Source organism: Phocoena sinus, chromosome 1 (assembly GCF_008692025.1).
Source record: "Phocoena sinus isolate mPhoSin1 chromosome 1, mPhoSin1.pri, whole genome shotgun sequence".
Classification (NCBI taxonomy): domain Eukaryota; kingdom Metazoa; phylum Chordata; class Mammalia; order Artiodactyla; family Phocoenidae; genus Phocoena; species Phocoena sinus.
In genome coordinates this window covers 65,509,900-65,519,116 of record NC_045763.1, presented here as the reverse complement: position 1 = coordinate 65,519,116, position 9,217 = coordinate 65,509,900, and positions in this window count along the sequence as shown.

The window sequence follows — 9,217 nt, the reverse complement described above, 5'->3', positions numbered from 1 at the left end:
ATAGTCTTGACCTGGGGTGTTTATGTATTTTCAAGACTTTTAGTTTCCAGAAATATCATTTTCAATGAAAACTTCAGATTCTGGAATATAGCACTTAAATAATCTTTTAAACTTTAGTTGCTAATTTTGGTACAGACCAAGAGAAGTAGGATGCAGACTGAATTTCCCTCCAATGGCTTACTCAGTTCCCCACACAAATAGTTGAAAATATTGTATGCTTTGGAACGATTCCATAAATGTCCATCAGTTTAAAATAAACTGTCAAATTAGGTGGGGGTAAAATTTGTGAAAAAGAAAAAAAAATAGGATTCCACATCCATACTGGTTTGCAAGTGTCTTTCATCAACTTTCTCTAAACTTGAAATCCCAAATCATCTATTATGAACATGATTTATGTTTTTAAAAAGGATGAGGAAAGAGGAGGATCAGTTGAGTCATTCAGAAGGAAACCCTTGGCACTACGGAAAAGGACATACATTTATGCTTTTAATTAAAATAAACGATTTAAGGTAAATGTATTTATCTATACTTATCTCATTAATTTAATTTTTTGTTTAAGTGATCAGTTATTGGTCCTGATGTTACCGACCAGTGTACTTGGTCTCCTGAATCAATAGAAATTGGTCAGAGGCCAGACAAGAAATTCAGGCAAGGCTTTACTGGGGCCCCTGCTGCAGGAGCGGGGGGTGAGAACAAACAACAGATTCCCATGCTCGCTAGCTCCCTAAGGGGGGGCTGGCGAGCTTGTTCCTTATATGGGGTGAGGGTAGGGGTGTGTCCAGAGGTCAGGCCAGAGGGGTGGCTTAGGTGTTTTGCCCACCCCTTAGGTGGTGTTGTGTGCAGGGGGCATGTGCAATACCCTGCTTTTGCTCTGGGCTCTTCAAAAGTGGCAGCTGGGATTTTTGGTCTCTTTGTATCTTTTGTCCAGAATTTGCCCCAACGGCGCATGCATGCCGTTATTTTTAGTCCCATATAGTTTCTTTGTATTTTGTTGCTAGAGGAAAGGTGTGTCCAGGTGCAAGCATTGCAGCACTGCAGCAAAGGGCCCCAGGTGCCAGCCTGTCTCAGTCCCCCCTGAGAGACTCTACACCCTTATTCTTAAGCAGTAAGGGGCCAAAGCTGTCTTTTTCTGAAACTTCTTCCTGCTGGACAGGGGCCGCAGACCCTAGCCTACCCTAGAGGTGTAGAAGTCCCTTGTTGACTGTTCCAAGGACCTGTAGGGACCTGGGCCACCCTCTGCTGGAATGGGTTGAATCCCTTGAGCAATCATGAGCCTTACTTCAAACTGTTGGAGCCTAGAAGACACAAACTCAATCAAAAGGTTAAATAAACAAGGGCTAGAAAGGGGAAGAACAACAATAGCCATTAAAGGGCCCAAAAGGGAAGGAACCATGTTAACTTTGGGAGGGTTTTTATTTTTTAACTGTTGACCAGAAAGTGGAGGCGATATTGCCCCTGCCAAAATTGTGAAACCACTCTGCCTGGGCGTATATTTCCTTCATATTAATTTTTACCTGTTCCGTCGCATTGATCCAAGCGCAGCAGGAAGTATTAGTTATCGCACAAACTCTACCTTGTTCTACCAGAAGGTAATCAGGGGCCAGACAATTGTCAAGAGCCACATCAGCCAAGGAAACAAGAGAGGTCCCAAGTCCTGCTAAGGCTTCAAATAGGAGCCAACTCACTACATCCATCGTTTTACTTACCTGTTGATGGTGCCTGGCTTTTGAATAGGTATCTCAGCTCTTCCACTGATGTATTGTTCATCTGTTGTGACCTGTGGGGTTTCTGGAGGTAAAGGCTTTAGTCTGGACAAACGTACCCAACTAGATACCCCTTGCAGTTTGACAGCAGCGGGGGTGGTTAAAGTTACTTTATAGGGGCCCTTCCATTTTGACATTTGTTGGTCTTCGGGGGACCCCTCTTTCCAGGTTTTAAGAAGAGCTTGGTCCTTGGGGTTTATTTGTAAAGGAACTGCTCCTTCCTCTGTATTTTTAGTGGGAGCTGTCAGTACCTTGTTGGCGTAGTCCTGGATTGCCTTCTGAACTTGTCCTACATTAATAATATATCTTAGGGCCTCGTTCACTTCCTCATCCAGTAGAATGTTAGTAGTATGAAAAGCCTCCCCCACAGGTTGTTTCAAATGGGCTAAGCCTCAGACCACTCCTGGGGGCTACATAGACCCTGAGGAGTACAATAGGAAGAAGTTGGTCCAGGGTTCATGAGTGTCTTGGCAGAACTTTGCTAGGTTTTCTTTAAAGTATGGTTCATTTTCTCTACCTTGCCTGAAGACTGGGGATGCCAAGAGGTGTGTAGCTTGTAGTCTATCCCTAGGGCCATTGTGAACCCCTGTGTGATTTTGACTGTAAAAGAGGGCCTGTTATCACTCTGGAGGGACTTTGGAAGTCCAAACCAAGGATTTATTTCTTTTAAAAGGGACTAACAGACTTCCATAGCCTTTTCAGATTGGGTGGGGAAGGCTTCAACCCATCCTGTGAAAGTATCAACAAACACCAGAAGTTATTTATATCCTGATCGTAGGGGCATTTGGGTGAAATCTAACTGCCAGTCTTCCCCTGATATGTCCCTCGGCACTGAATTGGCCTGAGTAATGAAGTGGGGTTTGGATGGGTCTGTGGGTTATTATGGGCACATAAATCACAGGCAAGCGTTACTTGTTTTTCTGTTCTTTTAAGCCCCTTTCCTGAAAAAGCCTTTTGCATCAAGTCCCATAGTGCATCCCTCCCATAGTGGGTGGCATCATGTAAGCTCTTAGTGAGTTTCCATTGTTGGGCCTCAGGGATTAGAACCTTATCCTCCTTTTTATACCAGCCTGTGCTTCCCTTCTCATAGCCCCATTTCTCAGCATTTTCTTGTTCCTGTGGGGAGTACTGGGGAAGGCTAGGGAGCTCAAGGGGGCCAATCACTAGAGCCATAACTTGTTCAGGTTCCTGCAGTTGAGCTGCCTGTTTTGCAATTTGATCAGCTTTGCTGTTCCCATGGCTCACAAAAGATCCATCCCTCTGATGGCTGCTACAGTGGGTTACTGCTACCTGGGTTGGGAGATGCACTGCTTCTAAAAAAGCCAGAATCAAATCTTTATGTTTTATGGGGGAATTTCTAGAGGTTAACATTCCTCTTTCTTTCCAAATGGCAGAATGAGCCTGTAGCACGTGGAACCCATATTTAGAGTCAGTGAAAATATTTAACTTCTTATCCTTCCCTAATTGCAAAACTCTCATTAATGCACTTAGTTCAGCCTTCTGGGCTGATGGCTGGGGTGGCAGGGCCTTGGCTTCTGTGATTTCGTCTAGACTAGCTATGGCCTACCTCGCCTTTCGGGTTCCCATTTCTACAAAACTGCTCCCATCAGTAAACCTTTCAACCTCGGGGCTGTCAGGAGGCTCATCTAGAAGATCAGACCTGCTGGAGTAAGTTTGTTCTCTGGTCTCTATACACTGATGCGATAAATCTCCACCCTTGGCCACTGGAAGCAGAATTGCTGGGTTCAGCATTTGGCACACCTTTAAGGTAATGTCAGGGGTGTCCATTAGGAGGGCCCGATATCTTGTTAACCTTCCCCCCATCAACCAGTGATGTCCTTTGACCTCCAGCACAGATTGTACCTGATGAGGGGTTAACAGATCTAAGTGTTGTCCCAGGTGAGCTTGGAAGCCTCATTAACCAACAGGACTGTGGCTGCCACTGCCGGCAGGCAGCTTGGCCATCCCAGGGCCACTGAGTCCAGTTGTTTTGAAAAGTAAGCCACTGGTCTCTGATCCGATCCCAGCTTTGGGGTCAGGACTCCTAGAGTTATCCCTGCCCTCTCGTGAACTTACAGGGTAAAGGGCTTGTCCAAATTTGGAAGCCCCAGTGCTGGTGTTCTACTCAACTCAGTCTTTAGAGTCTAAAAGCCCCACTGATGGTCCCCTATTCCATCGAAGGGGTTCCCTTTCTTCTCCCTTTAGAGCCTCATATAGGGGTTTTGCTATTAGGCCATAATTTAGAATGCAGGTACGACAGAACCCAGCCATCCTGAGAAAGCCTCAGAGTTGCCTCTGTCACCCAGCTCAGAAAGATTACCGGGTTTTCATCTGTCTCCTGTGTAACCTCTCAGACCTTATCATAATTTACAGGCTTCACCATACACCTTCTCATTTCTTCTGATAGACAAGTAATATAATGTCTCATCCTAGCCTGGCCTACACAATCTTCATAGTGCCTGTGTGGGTCATGTTCTGGGATTGCATCCCCACCCACCTGATAAATTTGGTGGTATGGATTGGTGGCCAGTAGGCCATCTGCATGTTCCCTGGCCTTTCTCAGTATACGCTCCTTTTCATCTGGGGTGCAACAGTGGGCCAGAATAACCATGATGTATTTGGGAAGTCTGTCAAAATTTTTAAAAGTTTTAAAACGCCCGGTTAGATAGGATCATAGGTTGCTGTGAAACAATACTTATTCCTTGAGCTAAGGTGAGGGAAAAAAAATCAAAATTAAGTATAGATCACTTCAAGGCATAGGAACTCACACAATCTATTATTAAAAGCAGCATTCCAGGAAAACTGTGTTCTCTTATGAGAGAAACCAAATCCAGTCTTCTATCAACCTACTCTTAATAAAATTCATTTTCCTAATTAAATTTAATCCAGCCTTAGAAAGTCCTGACCACCTATGAAATTCTTTAACCAATGTTCCTTTTTCTCAAACCTTCTGCAACTTCATGTAGCCATATTATATCCCGTATTCTTTTCCCATTCAGAAATATCCAGCTCTAGGAAAAAATCACCCTTTTTCCTTTAACAAAATATATTTCCATTCCTCATACCTTCTTTTCTGAAAACACACATCCTACTTTCCTTAAGCGGCCATGAACTTTTACATTAGCATTCCGTAAATTGGTAGAAAAACATCTCAAGACGGCACCAGACAGCTTAATTTCTGTCTCATAAGAAGATAAAAGTAAGTAAATTTAGACCTATTTAGCAATTAATGTTCCAGTATTTTCTCTTATTTGAAATGGCCTGAATATTCAATGAATTCTTATAATTAAACTTAATTTAGTTTCAAATTACCAAAATTTGGAGAGACTGTTTTAGATGGACGTTTCCAAAACATAATTATTCCTATAGAGTTTACCAAAAAGTTCTTATCCCAGTTACATTTACTTAAAAATTTAATCATATCAGTTTATTTTCCTGGTTGACAGATTTTATAACAGAAACAATATGCCCTTATTGACTTCCAATAACCTTAGGTACAATGAAAGTATTATACTTAATGTTGATGGCTCTAAAGGCAGGTCTGTATTAACTAAACCCACAAGCTAAAGCCAGACAAACCAATTTCTACAGAACCAGAGATCTCACAGTTTTCCCACTTGAATTTAAAATAGCCCCTTTTTTCCCTTCAGGGTGGGGGACTATAGATGAATCAGGTAGTTCTTGGGAGCCCAGGCAGAATAGTTACATTGCAAAGGGAGAGGAGAGAGATGCAAGCCCCTCCCCTTTCCTTTTTGTTCTTTAAAATCCCGCTAAGTAACCCCAGGCTGGTGTCTCAGGTAATGTGGGCTGTGTTTGTATTTCAAAGCTTGCGTGCTCCACTGTGCCCACAATGTCAGCAGACACTTGCGGGAGCAGTTGGACAGACAAGATTACATAAAACAAAGATACCAATGACAAAACTTAAAGACACACACAAGAAGTTTTTAGGATGAAGGGGATGGGAGTGCAGGTATGAGGACCAAGGGAGAGGTAAAGGAGGAGAGGTGATCAAACCTGGAAGCCAGCGAGCTGTACTCCGTCTGTGGGACTGCAACCCTCAGGTGGGACTCTCACCCACACGTACACCAGTTTATAGAAATCTGCCACCTCAGCCCATTCCCAGCAGGACTTCTCTTGGTGGCAGGAAAATAAAGGTGAGAATATTGGGATGGTCAGACTTCCAGCCTCTACAAGACATGAGGTTTGAACCTCTATCACTCCCATAAATCTCTGGTCAGGGAGAGCCCGCTGGACCAAGGTGTGAGGCGAGCCTCTCCCACCTCTGTTTGTTGCCTGTCAAGGTGAGCCATTGCCGGATGAAGGGAGCATGGTCTCACAAGCTGAGAGGAGTGATGCTTTTGCTGTCTGATGTCCACTCTCTCAGAAGGATAGGACAGAAGTAAGAGAAAGGAGAGGACAGAGAGAGAAATAGAGAGATTTCAGGAAAGGGAAAGGGACAAAGGGGAAAGGAAAAGTGGTGAGAGAAAAAGGACAAAGGGGAGGGGGAAAGCATTGCCTGAATTAGGGTACTGAGGCCTCCAGGGGCCAGGAAGGCAGACTTACCAAATGTGGTGACGCTGAAACAAGAGGTTCAGGTGGCCACTTGTCACCCACAGGGAAGCTGCCTTTGGTGGTCCCAGAGATGCCCAGATCCTCTTCTGGGAAGGGAACAATAGTCCCTTCATGGTTGCCACAAAGTATTAGGTTGGCTGAAAAGTTTGTTTGGGTTTTTCCCATAAGATGTTACGGAAAAAACGCGAACGAACATTTAGCCAACCCAATATGTTACCGACCAGGGTTCTTGGACTCCTTAATCAATAGAAATTGGTCAGAGGCCAGAGAAGAAATTCAGGCAAGGCTTTATTGGGGCCCCTGCTGCAGGAGGGGGGCGTGAGAACAAACAACAGATTCCCATGCTCGCTAGCTCCCTGAGGTGGGGCTGGCGAGCTTGTTCCTTATATGAGGTGAGGGTAGGGGTGTGTCCAGAGGTCAGGCCAGAGGGGTGGCTTAGGTGTTTAGCCCACCCTTTAGGTGGTGTTGTGTGCAGGGGGCGTGTGCAGTACCCTGTTTTTGCTCCGGGCTCTTCAAAAGTGGCAGTTGGGTTTTGGGTCTCTTTGTATCTTTTGTCCAGAATTTGCCCCAACTGAACATGCATGCCGTTATTTTTAGTCCCATATAGTTTCTTTGTATTTTGTTGCTAGAGGAAAGGTGTGTCCAGGCGCAAGCATTGCAGCACTGCAGCAAAGGGTCTCAGGTCTCAGCCTATCTCACTGACCGCATTGAACAAGACTTGGTTAGTATCTTCAAAAGCAAATTATTTGAGTGTATGGACACTGAACTTTGATTTTCCCTTAGTTCCTTGCTTTCACCTAGCTCCATTGTTCTCAAACTTAAGCATACAAAGAATTACTGAATAGTGTGGTATACCCAAAACCATGACTATAGTACTTTATTAATTAAAGTTTTAAGGGTAATTTTTTACCATATAGTACATTTGTATCTTGTGCTGACTAAAAAAGTCAACCCAAATGTAAGATCCAAATCGTTGCTTTTATAGTGAGCCACAAGAAACATACTTTAAAAGTGAAGACCATTTCAAAGTGTAGATGTATGGATCTGGATTTTTTAGTAATTACTCATTGTCTGGCAGGTCTCCTCTCACTTATTCTTCTTATCTCCTGTCCCTTTTGTATGGTTAACTCTTTTTTTTTGGTCTATGGGCAGATTACCGTGAGGTACAGTTTTTTCTTCTGCCCCGTGCTCTGGGTACTCTCTTTATAGAGTTTCATTATCCTCTTCTCATCCATCCCAGCTACCTGAATGGATGTGGCAGGATCTAGAAGGTATCTGTTCCCTCTTTGGATGGATCATCAGTGATCATTTTATGGTTGTCAGCACATAATTCAGAATCAAAGTGCAGCAGCTTGCATTTCTGTGTACCCAGGAAATATATTCTTTGTTACTTTTGTCTAAATCCATGTTACATACTTAAATTGATCACCTTTCTTTTTATACCTGTGTTTTGGACTGAACTGTGTCTCTTCCCTCCCGTGCAAATTCATATGTTGAAGTCCTAGCACCCAGAAGCTCAGATATGACTATATTTGGAGGTAGGGTCTTTAAAGAGTTAATTAAGGTTAAATGAGGTCATTGGGGAGGGCCCTAATCTAATATGACTGGTGCCCCTATAAGAAGAGGAGATTAGGATACAGACATGTACATACAGAGAGAAGACTATGAGAAGATATAGAGAGAAAATGGCCAACTGTAAGCCTAAGACAGAGGCTGGAGCAAATCCTTCCCTCACGGTCCTCAAAAGAAACCAGCCCTGTTGACAACATGATGTTGGACTTCCAGCCTCCGGAACTGTGAGACAATACATTTCTGTTTAAGCCATCCAGTCTTCAATACTTGTTATGGCAGCCCTAGCACACTAATACAACCTCTTTGTAACTCCTGATGCTTGTTTTTCCCCACTTGGTCCTGCTAAAGCTGAAGATGGTTTTTAAGAGAAGTGTAGGGTCACTGAGAATAAACGATTTAACAATATGAGGGTCATAGGGAGTGGAGATTGGAAGCCAGAGGTTCAAAAAGGTAGATAAAAATAAAAGCAAATGGAAAATGTGATTAAAGGACTAGTGAGGAGAAATAATTACGGCAGTAAGTCAATGATCTCTACTGGTAAGTATTAAGCTTTTCTTTTGTTAAGTCTGATTAGTAATCAAATTACTTCCCACCTCTCCGTCTGACACTACGTGGGGTAGAAAACTGAACCTTTTAAGCTGGTGATCCATTTTTCCATGACTGTTATTATTTTCTTATAATAATAATAAATATTTATAAATTAATGAAAATTCTTGGGCAAAATATTGAAACAAGGGAAGACACAGCAGGGAACTAAACAGACAATATAAATTGCACATAGAAGTTATGAAACAGCATTAAAAACGAAGGATTTTAAATTGACTTGAATCATAATGTTTTATAGTAGCAGTTAATTTGGCATTCTCTATATGCTATGGATTATATTTCATATTTGTGAATATTATGTGGCTCTCACCTTAAGAAGTTGTCTCTCTTCATAGCTTCCTCCAAGATTTTTATAATAATATTGTTTCTGTTGCTTAGATTCAAGTAAAACTAATCTGCTATAAATTAGATTAATAGAAGGGATCTCAAATATCTGGGTACTAGTGACACAAGAGATTTTTAATTTTCCTCCTTGTACTTATCTGCTTTTTGAAAATTTTCTACTTGGAGCAGAAAAATTCAAAGAGGAAAGTAAAAATTGCTTGAAATCCTACCATCCATAAATAATCCTAGTTAGCATTTTGGTCATTTTCTTTCTTCTCCATTTTCCCGTGCATTATTCCTATTTTTAAAGTGATTATTCCTATTTTAACAAAGCACCACTCTTTTAAAAAGCTGTTTCTAAGACACTACTGTTTTAAAGT